Raw genomic sequence first — 19,381 nt, 5'->3', positions numbered from 1 at the left:
TTTTGTTTTGTTTTGTTTTCCCCTACCACCATTATGTTTTCTAGGATAATAAGTTTAAGGAACAGAAATCAAATATAAGACAAATAAACTCGGTAGATAAGGTCATGTAGATAAAGTCGGTAGATAAGGTCATGCCAACCAAATAATTTAACAAATGTAGGTCATGATTCCAGAGTAAAAGAAAATTATCTTGAAATATGTAAATCATTGTGACCCACTTTTAGCTTGAATTATTTGCAGTTTCACACAGATATTCACTACTTTGGTTATAAAGGTGATCTTATTATTCATTTTTAATTTGAATCTTTAATATCTAAGAAAAACATGCCCATCCACTTATTTATTCCAGAATCATGACTTATTAAGATAGCTACAAATGTACTATAAATGTGTTAAATCTGGAACATCAGAAAAATTCTTGCCTATTGAAAGAGTGGACAAAAATTACTTATTTAGGGTTTTATGTATATCTGATGAATTCAACTTACCATAGGATATAGGAATTTCAACATTTTACTTTGCCTCAAAGTATACATGTCAAAGATAATGTAGTCACCTTTACAAAAAGAATTGATTAACATGAAGTTCATATTCAGTAATTGTATATTTTATAATTTTATAAAGGCCATTTAATAAAACCCCATTTAAACTTTGTAAGAGTTAAGATGATTTAGAAGCAAATATTTATTCTAATAATTTACATTTAAATGTAAAAATTGTCTTTGCAAAAATGCACCATGCCATTATTTTGTGTAATTTCAGCTTTATTCATACCCTAGAATTTGACCCATAAAGAAATTATCCACAAAAAGATATTCTATGATGAGTCCATACTAGGCTCCATTAGGACAGTCTGCCCCTAAGGTATCCAGAAACATGAGTCACAAAGTAGATTTAAACCCAAATCATTCAACAGAAACATGTAAGGTGTAAAACCATTTGACCAGTTCAATCAAGTTTAAAGATCCAGGTTGTCAACAAATATTTGATAAATGACTAATTCCAGTTTCAAAGGTACATATGTTTTCCCAGTGGTATAGCATACATAAAAATTTAAGACATAAATTTCCAAACAATCCTTAATCTATTTAATTAGTAAAACTCTAATTTTTTGTTGCTATCCAAATCTATCCAAATACTTTAAACAACAGAAATATTTTAGCCACTTATAATTTTTCTAAATCTATCTAATTACTAAGCAGATACAACTTGATTGATAAGGTAGGTCCTATTATTCTTCCACTTGAAGTATTTTAAACTATTTCCTCTATTTCATAAAAATGGATTTTTCATACCATGTACAGTTAGTCATATAGCATCATATTCCAAATAATTATTTTGATTTATTTACTGTTTGTAAAGTTTAGTTTTACTTTCATCATCAAATGACAGGTTTTTGAGATTTATATTACTTTAATTACCATGTTATAATCGTACATATTTATGGGGTACAGTGTGATATTTTAATAGATCTAAATATATGCCAATCAAGTAGAGTAATTAGTTTTCCATTTCCTTATGTTTCTATTTCTTTATGTTTACAGAGAGAGTTGTTACTACCTGTGCAGAGATAAAACTGCATCCTTCTCTAGAGCAAGTGGTCACTAGATTGAAAGGAAAAACACAAGCAGTTGATTGGCACACAGCCATAGAAATGGGTCAATACAGCAACTCCTTTTCCAACTATGTTTATTAATAATGGATGGGAAAAGAGAGCAGGGAAAGTAAAAAAGGAGAGGAGAAGGAGGAGGAAAAGGAAAAGAGAAAGAAGATGAGGCAGGCAACAACTGTCAGGATATTAAAAATATCCATAGTCCTCTAGTGTTCACACTGCAGTAGGAATATAAAAATATATTCTGGTAAAATGAAAAAGCAAGAGGCTTCAGGGAAGAGGTACATTTGTTGTAGAGTAGGGTTTTGTAACATCGTGAATCCTCATTCAGTAGGTCTGGGGTGGAACTAAGATTCTGCATTTCTAATAAAGGCCTAGATGATCCTTATATTGCTATTCTACAGCACATGCTTTGAGTAGCAAAGTAATAAATGGTGGGGTATATATTGGTGTTTAATCCATGTGGAGTGAGGCATACTCTCTACAATGTGGAATGATGAAAGCATTTGGTTTGGTAAGTAGTGTAATGAGCATAGGGACTATTAGATAATGGAATTGGAAAAAAATAGGTGGTAATAAGCAAAGATTTTGAACATTTTTTGTTGACAGAAGGAAACCTGTGGGTGCTCTGCTCATAAGTGTGGTGCTGTGTTTTTGTTGAAAGAAAGCTATACAGTTATAGTTCAAAGATAGGACAAATTAATCAGAGAAAGAGGAAGAGAAAAGCTGTTAGGAAACCACTGCCATTGTCTGAGTACCAAAGCACCAGGGTGAACTTTAATATGATAAAGGAGGTCCAGAATTGGCATGTATATCTGACTCATAATCACAAAATACAGCAAAATACTACATCAGAATGGTTCAAATAAAAAATCAGCGTCTAAAAATTTGTTTTATATTTTATATTTTATTTTATCTTTCTTAGTATTTGTCAAAGCACCGTGTGGACAAAGCCATATGGAAAAAAATAGGTAATATTTAAAAAGTGAATGCTATGAGGTGGTATGAAAATCATGAGATTAATAGGAAAATAAGTTGTCCATGTGGGTTTATGGATTAGATCTTAGAAGCATGGAAGATAAATGCTATAAACAGGACCCTGATGTTGATTACTTGAAGATGAAGGGGGCTGAACTCATTAAAGACAGTGCAAGCCAGTGATATTTTTTCTTACCTTATTTCTTTTAATTAGAATTTTACTCATAACCTTTGCAAGAACAATTTCAATAGAAATGTCCAAATGGTAGTGAAGCAAGTATATTTGTATATCTCATGGGAATGTGTGTATGTGAATTTGAAAAGTGGACTTGGGAAGGTAAAGCCCATGATGTTTGGTCTTTTAATTAGATGACTCAGGGTGCATACGTATTTTTTTTTTAGAGGAGCTGTTACTGTTTTCTGATGATGACAGATATCTTTTGAAAAGGTATCCATAAGCTATCCTCCAAGGTCATCCTTCTATAGGATGCTGACAGTTGTTTAGTAAATGATCATATCTACAATTGAAGCTAATGATAACTGCAAATCATTAATTAATTAATGAGACCAGACAGTTTGTCAATGTTCAAATCCCTGAAGTCCATCCCTAGAAAAAGGTATCTTCCTCCTGCCTCTTAGGTATTATGGCATTGTACCAATATCAAATTGGAAAGGCAAGGTATAACACAATAATTTTCTGTAGATCGTTTTAAAATATTCCAGAATTTCTTGATGACTGGGAAATCATTTAATTGATAAATCATTTTAAAATACATTGAAAATCTTCTGAAAACTCATAAATTATGAAAATAAACATTAAAGTTTATTAAAGTTGTGTATCTCTCACCTATTTAAAGAAATTTTCAAATGTGTTCTACTCTCGAGGTGATTCTGAGGTGGGCTTTGGGGAATGGATTTTAATTTGAGCCATTTTCTCTCATGTCATATATATTTATGAATTTCAGAAAGCTGAACCGTAATGTTCTAAGCACCTCAATTAGTCTTCACTGTTGAAATCACACTTTTTAGCAAAGTTGAAGAAATGCCCTTTTATTCCATTGATGTGGAGGAAACCCCTCTGCTTCAATTAAGAGCAATTGGAGGGAATAGTGATAATAGAAGTCCAGCTCCAAGCAGGGCGTAAGGAAACCATGATGGGCTCTGGCACCCAGCCATGCTGCCAGCCTGTTTTTCATGGGTGTTACTTCACTGACAGTACCTTCGTGACATTTGTACCTTGACACCAGAAGTGCTAACAGCTGCAGTGCCCGTGGTGGAAAGTCAAGAATCACCTTTTTCAGCTTTAGTTGCTCTCAAAGATTCTCAGGATTCTCAAAGAATACAGGCTGTGAAAACTGCCTTCAACCTGCTGTCTTCTTTGTGAAGATTTTTTTTTCAGTGGTGTGTGAAAAAGCAGCTTTACTCCATAGCATTGGGTTTAAGGGAGATAAAAGTTTTTCGAGACAGAAGACACATGTGGCAAATGTGAGACAAATGGCGGTAACAAGGTTGGACTGGGAGTTCATGGTTTTTTGAAATGAAATATTTCAACAACCAATTCTATGCTCAGTTATTTGCTGTAGGCAGCCCTTTTGACCCTCCTCACTGAGGAGGCAAAAAAAGGACTATGGAAGAAAAATTCTAGTTATCTTGAAGTTGAATGGTATTCTTAACTAATAGTGACAGATGTAACAGTATGACTTCTACTGGCTGCTACTAATGGCAGAGCTTCAGGCTATCAGGAAATGAGGAAGGTCAGGAGACAAGTGCATAAATGTGAGAAAGGAGTTCAAAAGACATAAAGGGTGAGAGCAATTGTATAAGAGTTTATTTTGGGAACTTTGCCAGCCTGTCTTGATGTGTTCAGGGTTATTCTTGTTATATCAGCCTGCTGCTAACATTTGGACATCCTAAAACAAAGACACCACTACCTACAGATGCTGTCAGGACCCACAAAGCACTCACAGCTATTTTTGTATATTAAAATTTTTTATCATTTTTATATTTCTACAGTTTTTTATCTTAGAAATGAGAAAAATGTCTCAAACAAAACTAACTTTCCATAGTTGGAGCACACTTAGGGGATACTCTGTAACAACTTACTATGACAAAACTTCCTATAAGTGTTTCAATCAAAAATATTTTTTTGGCAGGTGGAAAGTTCTTTACAAAAAGTATGTATTTTTATTTCATAATAACAGGTTTGCCTTTGCACTTTTCTGAAAATACCCTATTTTAAACCCCAAGTATAAAACTTTGTCTTTTTGATATTTTAAACATTCTGTATGTGCAAGGAAAGTATCTTTTAAACAATTTAAGTGTCCACATATATAATAGAGATATTTGAGGGAGATAAGATTCTATTGATAACTTTAAATAAAACCCAAGGAAACATGAGAAGGAGAAAAAAATTATACAATTACAAGTAATTCAATCACCTTTGGCTGTTTGTTTTCTTCAATTGTAGTCGGAGGTCTAGAGGACACGAGGGAACAAGGAACAAGGTGATTTTACATAGCTAATGAGTGACTAGAATTCAGTATGCCAACTCCCAATTTTAGGACTTTTCCTAGTGCACCATTCCTGAACATGCTCAGCAAGCCAATTTTTTTTTTTCAGTATTTATTGTGGTTTATGTTAAAATGAAATCCTCACTGGAGAAACTATAAATAAATTGATTAAATATGATGGTGTCATCTCACAAGAATTTCAAAAACTTTGAAGAATTAAATGCATTTTTTCATTTAAATCTCAATTGGGCAATTGAAGAGAGAAACACATCTTCCAAAACGTCCACGGGGAACTCTGCAAATTTTTTCCATTTCATTGCTAATGAGCCATTTTCACCTGACTCCTGCTCCCATCACTCCCCCTTGAAGAACCAGCTGTCAGTTTCCACAGTTGAGCAGGTTTGGTACCAGACAGGTGGCAGCAGGGTGGGGAAGAAATCATGTCAGTGGGATGTAGTTAATCTGGAATTAGGATGATACACCTGGTATCATTAAAAATTGACTGCACATCATGAATGGTTAACTACAATATAATCAACACTTACATTAAATGTTAAAATTTTAAATATTCTTGAACGATCAATAAGAACATGTGGCAGTAGTTGAATATTTGAGCAGTTGTCTACACAGAGTTAGATCAATGATGTTCATTTAAAAAGGACAGATTTTTATACTCTCTATAGAAAAAGTGGATTCTACTTTTATGAATTTCGATAACCTCTGTAGGCCATAGACTTTCTGTAAAAATTAAAACTTCTTGAAATCAGCAACAATGATTCAAAGGCTACAATGGTCAAATGTATTTGGACGTGTTTTGTAAACTATGATACTAATCTGTGTAAAAGTAAGGAAACCAATGTTATCATTTTTGGTTTTTATCACATGGATTGTTTTTAATTTTCACAACTTGGAAAATTTCCTTGATGCAGCAAACAATATCCATGAGCACTTGATACAACTCATCTACTTTGTCATAAGTATGAACATATGTGTTTAATTAAGTTCCTGTCTTGCTCCAGCCTAGAAATCCTCCCTACTGAAATCCTCCCTTAAATGCTCAGCAATGGACTGGATGGTCTCCCTTTGATCCCACACCACCTAGTCAGTGTCCTATTAGAGCCCTTACCTTGTAACATTGGTACTGGCTATTCATCATTCTCACTCATGGGACATAAAGTGGTTATGGTCAAGGTCCTCATCTTGTTTACTTTTGAATTTCCAATGATCAACATAGTTCATAGCTCATAATAGAGATTCAAGACATTATGTGTGTACTAGTAGACTCAGTGGGATGCATAAAGTACAGAAACAGGAAAATAGCCCCCATATTCAGTACTTTTTCTGATTTGCTATTTTAATTGCATTTTGGCTACAGATAAATAAAACTAAACTGTAAAGGAAAACAGCAATAGAATTCAGGCAGAGAAATTCATTGCACCTGTAAGGGGGGAAAAAAACTAATTTAAACAGAAGTAACAACAGAGAAGAAACAGATCTGAGATAGACGTACAGGTCAAATAAACATGATTTTGAAAAAAAAATAGAATTTGTGGGTGAGAAAGAATGAGATGTTAGGAATGGCTTTAAGATTTGTGCCTTACAAAGCTGGGGAGATGGTAGAATCACTCACAGACTGAAGACTCCAGGCAGTGAGGTGATTATTGTGGCTGCTATAATGAGGGGGTCACAAAGGAAAGCAGACACAGTTCCAGGTTTCATGTTTAGACATGTTAATCTTGTCATGACACTGAGAAAAACAAGCAGGAAAATCTGAAAATAAATTTGAAAGTATTCTGTGTTTAAGTTGTATAATGAAGTTATGGATTGCCTAGGAAGACAGCAGAGAAGGAATTAAAGAAGGAACAGGATCAAATATTGATGAATCCAACACTTAGGAGCCTGATAAGATACAAGAAAAGATTTTGTCATTTTTTAATGCAGAGTAATACTCCATTGTGTATAAATGCCACATTTTTTTTTTATCCATTCGTCTATCGAAGGGCATCTAGGTTGGTTCCACAGTCTTGCTATTGTGAATTGTGCTGCTATGAACATCAATGTAGCAGTGTCCCTGTAGCATGCTCTTTTTAGGTCTTTAGGGAATAGACCGAGAAGGGGAATAGCTGGGTCAAATGGTGGCTCCATTCCCAGCTTTCCAAGAAATCTCCATACTGCTTTCCAAATTGGCTGCACCAATTTGCAGTCCCACCAGCAATGTACAAGTGTACCCTTTTCCCCACATCCTTGCCAGCACTTGTTGTTGTTTGACTTCATAATAGCTGCCAATCTTACTGGAGTGAGATGGTATCTTAGGGTGGTTTTGATTTGCATTTCTCTGACTGCTAGAGATGGTGAGCATTTTTTCATGTACTTGTTGATTGATTGTATGTCCTCCTCTGAGAAGTGTCTGTTCAGGTCCTTGGCCCATTTGTTGATTGGGTTGTTTGTTCTCTTATTGTCTAATTTTTTGAGTTCTTTGTATACTCTGGATATTAGATATAGAATTTACAGGGAAATGGATGGCATTAGAGCAGATTATGCTAAGTGAAGCTAGCCAATCCCTAAAAAACAAATGCCAAATGTCTTCTTTGATATAAGGAGAGTAACTAAGAACAGAGTAGGGTCGAAGAGCATGAGAAGAAGATTAACATTAAACAGGGATGAGAGGTGGGAGGGAAAGGGAGAGAGAAGGGAAATTGCATGGAAATGGAAGGAGACCCTCAGGGTTATACAAAAGTACATACAAGAGGAAGTGAGGGGAAAGGGAAAAATAATACAAGGGGGACAAATGAATGACAGTAGAGGGGGCAGAGAGAGAAGAGGGGAGGGGAGGGGAGGGGAGGGGAGGGGGGATAATAGAGGATAGGAAAGGCAGCAGAACACAACAGACACTAGTATGGCAAAATGTAAATCAATGGATGTGTAACTGATGTGATTCTGCAATCTGTATATGGGGTAAAAATGGGAGCTCATAACCCACTTGAATCAAAGTGTGAAATATGATATATCAAGAACTATGTAATGTTTTGAACAACCAACAATAAAAAATTTAAAAAAAAGATACAAGAAAAGAAAAGTAAAATATTGAGAAAAGTAGATAACAATAAGTGGAATTTAATGTGAGATATAAAAACAAAGCAAGTATAGGATATCTTGTCTGTGGAATTGGGTTGCACTATGTAAGAATAGAATTCAGCAAAAGATGAAGTATTTTGTGGTGTTGAGAAAGTGTGTGTGGCCATTTGAAATCTAAAGAGCAGAGCTGTTGTTGGAGTCACTGTGTTGTCAGTACATAGTGAATAACAATTCAAGGCTTAGTTATAAGGCTTTTGAAGATATTCATTTCCCTAGCCATCCATACATTAAGAATAGAAAATTATGAACAGATTCTATTAAAGATAAAAACCCTGGAATAAGGCCAAAATGTTTTTCAAATCTAATAAAAGAGAAACAATTACTAAAAAGAAGACATACATTGGAGATAATTTTAAATAGAATCATTTAGGAATGTGGAAAAGAAAAAAAATATAGTGTGGTTGGATGTCTTTTATAAATTCAAGATGAATGTAAGGGCTCATGTTTCTTTATGTAAAGTAAAATCCATATTAGATTTTTTTTTAGTTTCATCAAAGCCATCCAAGATAAATTAATGTTGACTGAAAGTGAGTGAAGCAGAGTTGTGAATAATGGGGTGATTCAACTTTTTTTGAGTAAGTCCCCAAGTAAAAGTTCTTAAGGTATTAGAGTAAAATTGAATCTGATTTTTAAAAGGAATAGAGAAAAAGTATAGGATGCCAAAGTTCTTAATCTTTCATAACATGTAAATTGAGATATAGCAACTGACATACTGACATATGTAAAACTCTGCTTATTAAGATTTTTATTATAACATTTTAGTAGGCATAGGATCAGAAATCGTTATCCCCAGAAATTATAAATAATTTACTTATGATAAATAGTAACTTTGTGTCAGAAACCTGAAGAAATTTGACTTGGACTCCAATTGAGTAATTTCTATACCACAACAAGCTCTCTTAAAAACAGCCATGAGCTTATTAATAAGACAAAACTGAGAGGTTTTGTTTCTTTGGGAAGGGAAGTGGTAAATGATAACAACCACTACTGTTAACACTTTTCACAATAATTACTTCTTTTGCTATATTAATAATTAAAGTGGGATAATAATAATTGTTGATATTTATTACCTGCTCAGTATGTACTGAACATGTTGGGAAGCTCATTTATGTATTAAGTACCTCTTTTAAATTCCTCATTATTCCCAACAAAGAGAAAGGTGATGCACTGTGTAATTGTAAGAAGCAGTGATAGCAATGGGAGAACAAATTCTGACTTCCAAAGACTTCTTCCTAATGATACCCCAAACCGAGAGAAACACAACTCTTCAAATCCCAAGTCAAATATTGCTGTTCTCTTAAGTCACTCTCTGCCTACCAAAGTTTGTAAATTAAAAAAAAAGAAAGTAAAAGAAAAAGGAAAAAGAACACACACACACACACACACATACGTTTGCCTTTCTTTTTCTTTTTAAATTTTGTGTGCTAAGCCACAGAGTAGAAATTTATAATTCCCAAAATGTTGAGAAAGAAGAAAAAAAGAAAAGAAAAGAAAAGAAAGATTGAAGGAGGAAAGAGATAGAAGAAGGAAGGAAAAAACAAGGAAAGCAATTCATAGTCCTTTTGCTTCTAGTCTCGACAAAAATGACACCAGCTTGATTGTTAAGACATCAGGATATGTTACCTGTTTTCTCACATGATTTTGTACACAGAGTAAGACTCAAAAAAGATTTAACTTTCAGTGTCTCTTTTAAAAAGTCAATTGTGTACTCCAGTGATATTTGGAATTTGGATTTGATATCAGAAATAAAAGCCAGGGTTAAAAAAAATATCTGATGTTTACTCATATGAAATTGCTATCACCTTAGTGTCAGGGAAACTAAAGTTTCCTGTGGTTCCAACTAATATAAGATATAGTCATATTATCAATGATCTTGGTGTGGACTATGCAGAATTTAAATACTTTTTTAATCTTATTAAATATGCACCTTAGATTTCCCTGACTCTTGGTATAATCTTAATATGGAATTGAAGTCCATGACTTTCAGTCATTAATCTAATATTACAAAATTTCTATTCCAGTTTAGTTATTTGACATATGTTTGTGTGTGTGTGTGTGTGTTTATGCTCTGTTTTTTATACTGGAACATTTACAAATCTATCAAAGAATAAATTCTATTCAAGTACAATTTTCATTGAATGGTTAATTTCATGGAACAATGAATTTTGTTAAAATTAAAGAAAACAGAGATGGCTCACATATGTAAATTTTACGGGTCACCAGAGAACAGGCACTAACAGTTCTCAAGACATTTTAAAATGTGAATAACTTGTAAGCTTTTATGAAGGAATACTACACATTTTAAAACTTTTAAATGAATTAAATAATAGAATAAAGTTACACATGCTAAGGATAGCATGGGATTATTTTAAAATAATTATGAAGATGAAAATGAAGGTATGAATTAATATGTTAAATATATTAAGCTATTGTAATTTATAAATGCTTACAGTGATATTCTTCTATATTTTATTCAAAACAAATATGGAAAAAATAAATCTATAAGTATTTGTATAGGCAAAAAAAATAGTGATTGCCTGTTTAACTAAATAGAACTGATAGGAAATAGTTAATAAAATGTGTTTTTGGTCAAATAAAGAAAAAAGTGAAAAAGGGCCATTTTAATCACAATAATCTCATTTTTAAACAGGTGTTCTTAAAAGATTGCCGTTTAATGCCATTCAAGATCTACAAAGCATGATTTCTGCATGATCCCTACAGAAGGATTACTTTACAGAAACCAGTTCCTTGTTCAACAGAATAATTTGGACCCTTTTTCAGAAAGCAGGTACTGTTTTCCTTGTGTTAAATTGTATTTAAAACTAAAAAGAATGCTGAAGGAAATCAAAACCATAAAGCCCTTGTGACCCATTTATATAGCTTCTCATTTATAGAGTTGCTTCAATATGAATAAAGCTTAATATGTTATGCACTCAAATTAAGTACATTTTATCTTTGAATTGTAAACATTTTAATGGTGTTGTAAACATAAATACTATCAATATTCTAAAAATGTAAAAGTAAAATGGTAAAATATTTTGTTTTTATTTGATTTTAGTTTGACATGAGCATGACAAGTATACAAAATAGTGTAAAATTACAGAAATAGTAATAAAAGCAATACTCTGGAATAGCCTCCTACTTCGTGATATTTTCCTCAATGTGCAGTGTGTTAGTGGATATACTTTGTGTTTTTTATGATGTGTATCAGTTTGAAGACTGCCATTAAGTAAAATAAACAGGAAGTCATTATCTGAGAGAGGTAGGGTCATCTCCACCACAAGGAGGGTTTCTCCTGAAGGGAAATGATTTAGATACTGTTTGTGCAGAAATTTCACTTTCTTACATATATAATGATCAACATAAATCATTAAATATTAAATATACATATTATGAGGACAGTTGACTGTTGTGTGACTTAATACTAGTCCTTTAAAACAGATATGGGGACCAATAAATATCTCAAATTAAACACTCTGTGTTAATTAACTATAATACTGATGATACTTATTATTATTGTAAGTATTAATTATAATACTTATGATAATCCAAGAAGGTGGTCATTTTATTCTTCATTTATAATGATCTATACTTGTTTTCTAATTATTCATAAAATAATAACAATATTAGCTCCAATTGCTAAGATGTCACAGCTGTCCTCTAATCTGTCAGTTTAATTCACATTAATTGATTCAACATGTTGGAGGATATTTTTCTCAGCTTATTCTATATTTTCAGTGTCTGCAAGCTTGGGATTTGGGGTAAAAGAAGAAAAGAAACTAAATCAGAGTTTGAGGGTGTTTCTAGGTCAGAGTATCAGGGCTTAGTACATTGAATTTTACTTTCTACTTAGTAACATCCAAATTTCAGCAGGTCATTGCAGAAAACTTTGCACTTCTCTGCCTTTAATTCATCCATTAAATCATCTTAATTTACTATCTTGATTCAAGCACCTAACTGTAATAGGTATTCTTAGGTTTGTGGAAAAAAGCAATCATAATTTTTCTTCTTAAAAAAAATTAGTAAACAAAGGAAGAGAAAGGATTTGGAAGGGAACAGAAAGTCACTAACAGTGTAACCCCAAACCATGGAAAAAGTGAATTTCTCATAAATTGGTACATATTAGAAAAATGTTAAGACATTTTGTTACAATGAGAATGACCTCAGAATAGATATTATGTACAAAATTAATATAATAATTTGGATTATCTCTACAAATATGGGCATCTTGGAAAGTGTTATTTTCTGTACATAAAGCATTTTTCCTTGACTCTTAATGATGAAGTATTTTTATGAATCTGGCTCCATATTAAATTTCTACTTCTGAGATATCTGTGAATACTAGAAATAAATTAAATCTAGGCACCTTCATTGAATTTTGCAATGTTAGAAATAAGTTGTGTGTGGTGCTTGTGAAATTCAAAGAAAATCAATTGAACACAGCATAGCAACTGTAGGGTAGGGTTTTAGAGGCCAGGTTCACTTCCAGATGTGTGATGTACATGCAATATAAATTTATACTAGACCTATCAGCAGATGGAAATAGAATGGAGTAAATACCTCTACCACCTACGAACTAGTACATTCTATCAAATACCAACTGAATTGTATTAAATTCATGTAGTTCAACAGAGCTCTAATTAATTTTTGAGAAGAGGCTTTTTCTGTCAACCTATTAATAAATCCAGATTTCAAGTTGAGGATATGGAGTTTATTCAACTGTACAGGGAACCTATGGAAGCTTGTTGGCAGACCATAGTTCATTCTTATCATGTCACCCCTGTTATTGCTCTATGCAACTAATTGAAAAACATATTGGTAGAAAAGGAGGCAATTGAAACAGATGAGACAGATTGAACACTGCAAAAGGACATAAGTGAATTACAATTGATGAATCTGATGAGAGTGAATTCATAGTGTCACTTTAAATAGAGCCCCATTTCATTCATGTCCAGTGCATAATCTTGTCACTACAACCACTAAAAACTTTCAGGGGAGACACTGACAGTTTCATTTTGACACAACCAACTAAATTTCTGCCATAATAAGAGGTAACATATATTAAAAGGGGTCCTGAGTTCAGCCTCTTAACAATGAAATGTTTCACTCAGTACCTTGTACAACTCTCTGCAGTAGGCATTGGCTCAGTTCCAAGAGGAAGAGCTTCCTTCCATTAAAGAGGAGCCTGCTTGACTCTTGGTTTATAGATTTTCACAGTTAGCAGGCTTCTCGTCACCTGATGAAAGGAAACCTCTACTCCTTAATATCAAAATAATTGGAGGGTACTATAGTTGAAAAGAATAAAGTTGAAATATTTCAAATTGTAATTTTCATCATTAATGGTCATGAAAAATTCCATAGAAAAATTTTAAAAATCTTTGCATGAGGGATGCAACACACACATGCATATTAATAGCACAGTTGCCTGTTAAAATGTTCAAAATGTGGTATTAGGAAACTTTCCATGGAGACAGTTTAAATACTATAAAGAATTTTTTAAGGATAAGAGTATCCACAGGCACCTTTCAGGGCAATATGTCCAAATCAATAGAAAAAGGCATTGATTATTCTCAGGATAGGAGATGGTACAGTTTCTTACAAAACTCTCATTCAATAATAAAATATTAATTAATTTTGAAGTGATTGCTATAAACATCTGTATTTTGTCATTTGTAAAATTAGTTATTTATTTTAACTATATGTGTAGTGCTTTTTAGAAAAAAAAATGTCCTTTGAAATATTTTATTGGAAATTTTTCATATGAAGTATATAAAAATGAGTAGAGATGTGAACTAAAATAGAATGAGTAAGCAATTTATCAAATGGTAAGAAAAATTATTGTACAATCTGAAGTTACATAAACTCCCTAGGCAGAATTTATCTCTATCTGCAGTTTGTGGAGGGATCATTCATTGGCTATCAGTGGATTATTCTCTATATAAGTCTATTCATAGAAGACATATTGAAGAATTAATATTTCTCAATTTGGAGTTCCTAAGGAAATGAAAGAAAACTGTTTACCCAAAGACAGAAGGAGAGGAAAAACAGTATAAATTTCAGTGTGATAATATGACATGTTTTATAGTGCAGAAATGTTTGCAAGCATGATAGAATATATATTCATATATTGTAAATATTCAAACACTTTGATTAATGTGAATTTATGAAAAATATTTCATATATAATACTTGCCCAGTAAATATTACAACTTGTTGGATTTTTATATCATGGAAAGAACTCATAGAGCAGAAATACTTACATTTAATCAGAACTGTGCTTTCCTGCCCTTGTTAAAAAGACAAGGAAGACTGCCTGTGGACAGCAAATCCCAAATGAATTTTCTGGAATTTATTTTTTAATATAAGAAAATTTTCATCCAATTCTTACATACAAGCAATGAGATAGTCTGAATCCTAAGTCACTAACACTGAAAGGCTCCCCTACAATATGTAAGAGGCTTTATCTGTATGAGTAGATGGGCCAAAAACTTAGTTACTCTGTCTGTACTAAACCTGGTACACAGGGCAAATTCCAGACAGACAAATAATTAATGAGATACAGACTCTTCTCTAAAAATCTATCATATTTACAGAGTGCATTGAGGAAGTTAGGACAAATCAAAATATTATAGGCTTTGGAATAAGGCAGACCTAAAAATGAATCTAAATTTGAGCTTTATCCTAATTTTTATGAACCTAAAGTTTCCATCAACTAAAAGTGAATAATGGGGGCTGGGGATGTGGCTCAAGCAGTAGCGCGCTCGCCTGGCATGCGTGCAGCCCGGCTTGGATCCTCAGCACCACATACAAACAAAGATGTTGTATCCACCAAGAACTAAAAAAAATAAATAAATAAAATTCTCTCTCTCTCTCTCTCTCTCTCTCTCTCTCTCTCTCTAAAAAAAGAGAGAGAAAAAAAGGGAGAGGAGAGGAGTGAAGGAGAGAAAGGAAGTAAATACATGTGACCCCATTTCTTGTGACTAATATTTGCATCCTGGGAGTTCTTGTGAGATATAAGAATAACAGAAAATATTATAATACTATCATAAATGTTATAATACTGACAAAGTGGAATTGTGAAACAGCTCCCATTGGTAGTTGAAATATTAATTATATAGTACTTTGCTGGATTTGGTGTTGGTACATTGAAGCATTTTGTAATTCTCATGTTCCCCAGTACTATAGAGGCCTGGGAGCATAATACCTGAATTTCTCATATCATTTTCCCACATTATTCTGGGACACACATAAGATAGGGAAGCTGTAGGGAAGCAGAGTCCTGCCACTGTCCTTCCAGCTATGGGGGCTCCAGAGGCTTGCCTTGATGTCACATGTCTCAGTGCTGGGAGCTGTGCTCATTGCTGCTAGTCACTTAGAGTCCCTGTGATGTCTAACTCTTTGAAAGCTTGCAATTAATCTGCAGTTTCACTATGTTCTTTCTTGACATCTTCCTTCAGCAATTCTAACTTTGTAAGACCTAATATCTAGATTTCTTTCTGTGTAAAATACCTTGATTTTATCATTTTTTCTGACATAACCTTGACAAAGAGAAGATTCCTAAACACACACACACACACACACACACACATACACACACACACTCACACCAAGTAAACAAGTTAAATGCAGAAGTCTAAGATGGTACATAAAAAGAGAGGTATGTTATTCAGAAGACTTGGTTTCAAAAAGGTCATAACCCTCCCTCAGCTGGAGTTATCTTGGTGCACCTTCACAAAGTTAATCTAACATAATTAAGACAGTGTGTTAATGGGATAGGTACAGACCTGAGGCAGCCCTCTGGAATCGAAGAGAAAACACAGAAATTGGAAATGAAAGTGAAATGAAACTGCAGATCAGTGGAGGGAGAATGTCCTAGCCAATAAATTGTGCTAGTAAAATATACTGTTCATAAGTATAAATAAAATTAGATCTCTCAGCATGCCATAAGCAAAGAAGGAAAATAACCCATTATATTTAAAACTTTAGTTTTGAACTTTAAGGAAAAAAATATTATATAACTCAACATGGAGAAAATGTTTTTAAACAAAGTATGTGAGTCAGCTTTCTATTACTATAAAAATACCATAGGTAATCCACTTATAAAGAGAAAAGACTTATTTTGGATCACAGTTTTGAGGTTCTAGACCATTTTCTAGATGCCTCTGAGCCTGTTGCAAAATAGCACATCACTCAGTAGAGCACCCAACAGCACAACCACTGGTCCAATGGTCAGTAAGTCAAAAAGAAAGAAATGAAAGACTGGAGTTTCTCTATCGCATTCAAGGGCATGCTCCTTAGTAGCAAAAAGATTTCTCAGTGGGCTCCAACTCTTAAAGGTTTTACTACCCGCAAAAAGCAACATGGCCTGGAGACCAAGCCTTAACACATGCGCTTTACAGGGCATTCCAGATCCAAACCATAGGAAAAAAAGCATATTTTATAAATGAACAATATAAAAAGTGTGCTTAAAATTGAAAAATAAAGTAGAACAACTCAATTTTCCTGTAAATTAAAATGTAAGTTTACAAGTTTGAGACCAACCTGGGCAGCTTAGTGAGAGATCCTGTTTCAAAAAAACAAAAAACAAAACACAAAAGAGGGGGTATGGGGGTACATTCTGTGTCCTTTTAAGGAATACTGTTCAAAATTAAGAAGTAGAAAACCCTACTAATGTAGGGTGAATTAACATTAATGAATTAGGCTATTAGTAACAAAGAGTAATGTAAACAATTTCTTTTTTTGTCAATATATTTTTTAAAAAGCATAATGATTAAGACATTCTACAATGACATCTCCAATGACTGGATTGTTAAACATGAAATGTGATAGTTAATAAATTATTTTTATCAAATAATTTTGATAGGTATATAGCTGTTGTAACAATCATTAAAATATATACTACATAAAAATCTATTTATTTTTTATTTATATATGACAGCAGAATGCATTACAATTCTTATTACACAAATACAGCACAGTTTTTCATATCTCTGGTTGTATACATGGTATATTCACACAAATTCATGCCTTCATACCTGTACTTTGGATAATAATTATCATCACATTCCACCATCATTAATAACCCCATGTCCTCTCCCTTCCCCTCTAAGCCCTCCACCCTATCTAGAGTTTGTCTGTTCCTCCCATGCTCCTGCTCCCTATCCCACTATGAATCAGCCTCCTTATATCAAAGAAAACATTTGGCATTTGGTTTTTTGGGAATGGGTAACTTCACTTAGCATTATCTTCTCTAACCCCATCCATTTACGTGCAAATGCCATGATTTTATTCTCTTTTATTGCTGAGTAATATTCCATTGTGTATATATATATATATATATATATATCATATTTTCTTTTATCCATTCATCTATTCAAGGGCATCTAGGTTGGTTCCACAGTTTAGCTATTGTGAATTGTGCTGCTATAAACATTGATGTGGCTGGAGTATGCTGTTTTTATATCCTTTGGGTATAGAATGAGGAGAGGGATAGCTGGGTCAAATAGTGGTTCCATTTCCAATTTTCCAAGAAATCTCCATACTGCTTTTCATATTGGCTGCACCAATTTGCAATCCCACCAGCAGTTTATGAGTGTACCTTTTCCCCCACATCCTCGCCAACACTTATTGTTGTTTGTATTCATAATAGCTGGTACAATCAATCAACAAATACATGAAAAAAATGTTCATCATCACTAGCAATTAGAGAAATGCAAATCAAAACAACTTAAGATTTCATCTCACTCCAGTCATAATGTAAACTATTTCTAAGTGATATTTTTATGTGTTAGTAAACTTTAAGAAGCAATAACCTGGAATTATTTAATGTGGAATGCTATCTAATGAATGGTATTATTTATTTATCACAATAACATTTCTTTTTATTTTGAAAATATTTTCATTTTTGCGCATTGTAATTTAGACATTGGTACCACTTTATGCTTTTTAGTTAACATAGGTAAGACATAATAAATTGTCAATAAGACATCTCTGGTATCTTTTAAATTGTACACAGTGGCACAAACTCTTTGCTTAGTCAATTCTATTGTATGACCATTATTGTGAGTTCCATTTTAAAAAGTTATGCTTTCCTTTTAATTCTTGTTTAAGAAAACTGATTATTTCCTTTAAAAAACATTTTTAACTTAATTTATTTTGATATGTTAAAAAGGGGGGAAACAGAATGCTTTCCAGTTTTTTACGTGGGATTTAGGAGAATTTTTGAGGATATGATTTAACATAAGATAGAAGAGATAATTCCATCAGGAAAATGAAGAATCTTAAGATTTGGGTCTCCTAATAAATATTTGCTTATAAATTCTCATTTTTTCTTCCTGGCTTATAGAATATTGGAACTCTAAGGATTAGCTTGATCATTGCCTCATAGACTTATTGTGTAGACAATTATGTCTATTATGATAAATGCTTCATACTATGTATGTGCTTCTCAAACAGGTTGATAACCAAAAATACCTAATCATTTCATAATTATATCATGAATATAAATTTTAATAACATTTAAGATATGATATTAAGCTAGTGCTTTAAATAAAAACTAGTGAAGTATATAAGATTTTATCTGGACTAAAGAAGGAGAAAGATTACCCTTGTGTCTACATGTCACTATAGCTAATCATATTGTTCTATGACTTCAGTGATGCGTACAAATGAATATAACAGAGATGAGTACAGTAGACTTTTCCAAAGACTGAGTTTTCCAGGTCATTTAATCCCCTCTACTGTCTTCAAAACTCTCCAACAGAGTTAATGATAACAGATTTTCACATTATTGTTCTCATAGTAACCTGTTTTGGTATAAGATAAAAATTCTATATTATCAAAGTAATGGGTAAAAATACAGTGATCATCAACTTACCAAATTTCTGACTCTGTACCCTGCATACCTTGTGCGTCTCTATCTCCAGCAGACACACAATGTATGTTGATGCATTGTCTCCATTTATTAGAATATATGGACTATCAAGAATAAATCAATACCAGGGAATTAAAAACAAAAAGAACCAACACATACAAGCCTTGAGCAATAAATAGCATGTCCTTTGCTCTTAGATCTTCTCAGACTGCCACACCCACATAAACACCTCTGAAAGCAATTCTGACAGATTTTGTAGTCGAGTTTCATAATT

The 19,381-nt window shown here is 33.0% G+C and overlaps 1 protein-coding gene across 1 annotated transcript in view; it reads left to right on the top strand.

The window, feature by feature from the left end:
* Positions 1-19,381, top strand: part of Cntn5 (contactin 5) — a 1,252,743-nt gene that overhangs the window by 253,137 nt on the left and 980,225 nt on the right. The window contains exon 2 of the mRNA XM_058570757.1: positions 10,886-11,023. The gene's annotated coding sequence lies outside the window, so the exon portion shown is untranslated. The remainder of the gene's footprint in view (positions 1-10,885; positions 11,024-19,381) is intronic.

The sequence above is a fragment of the Marmota monax genome, unplaced genomic scaffold (assembly GCF_021218885.2).
Source record: "Marmota monax isolate L192 unplaced genomic scaffold, Marmota_monax_Labrador192_F-V1.1 WCK01_AAM20220418_F8-fsc00045, whole genome shotgun sequence".
Taxonomy (NCBI): Eukaryota; Metazoa; Chordata; class Mammalia; order Rodentia; family Sciuridae; genus Marmota; species Marmota monax.
The sequence above is the reverse complement of the archived record's forward strand: the minus strand, read 5'-3'. Positions and strand labels throughout refer to the sequence as shown.